Source organism: Fulmarus glacialis, unplaced genomic scaffold (genome assembly GCF_000690835.1).
Source record: "Fulmarus glacialis isolate BGI_N327 unplaced genomic scaffold, ASM69083v1 scaffold21888, whole genome shotgun sequence".
In the NCBI taxonomy this organism is placed as follows: domain Eukaryota; kingdom Metazoa; phylum Chordata; class Aves; order Procellariiformes; family Procellariidae; genus Fulmarus; species Fulmarus glacialis.
In genome coordinates, this window is record NW_009230419.1 from 22246 (window position 1) to 22831 (window position 586).

The window sequence follows — 586 nt, forward strand, 5'->3', positions numbered from 1 at the left end:
TTTTACCCTATTTCATTAACAATGGTCCTAAAGTCAATGCTGTCTTTTTACTACCAGGAATTCAAACAGAGCAAAGAGAATTCAAAAAGAACAAAGCTTAAGAGTAATCTCAATATATATCCTTTTGTCTTACTTTCGCTATCCTCATTAAACTCTTGTAACAATCAATAAGCTACTTATTATTATAAGGTAACATATTCCTTAATGCTCGTCCAGCTAAATTCTTGACTCAGGTTGTAAACAAAGAGCTATGGTCCATATATTCATGAGTACAGTTCAACAATGCTTCCTAGTGCCTGCTTGCACACACGTGCAATATCAAGCCAGACTCTGCACAGTACTCCACAGATTTCACTCTGCATTGGCAAAGGCCCATCTCTATCTGTTAAGATCTATGTTTGTTTTCTGGCATTTATTAGTCATCGTGAATGCTGCATATTTCAGATAATAAAAGCACTTTTAAATTTTATGTAAATACTACATTTCTCCAAGCTAAAAAACTTCTGGTAAACATCAGGGAAAAGTCCTGAATTTTATTAAAACATCACATATTTCACAATTTCATTATTTTAGATTTTTTCTCCAG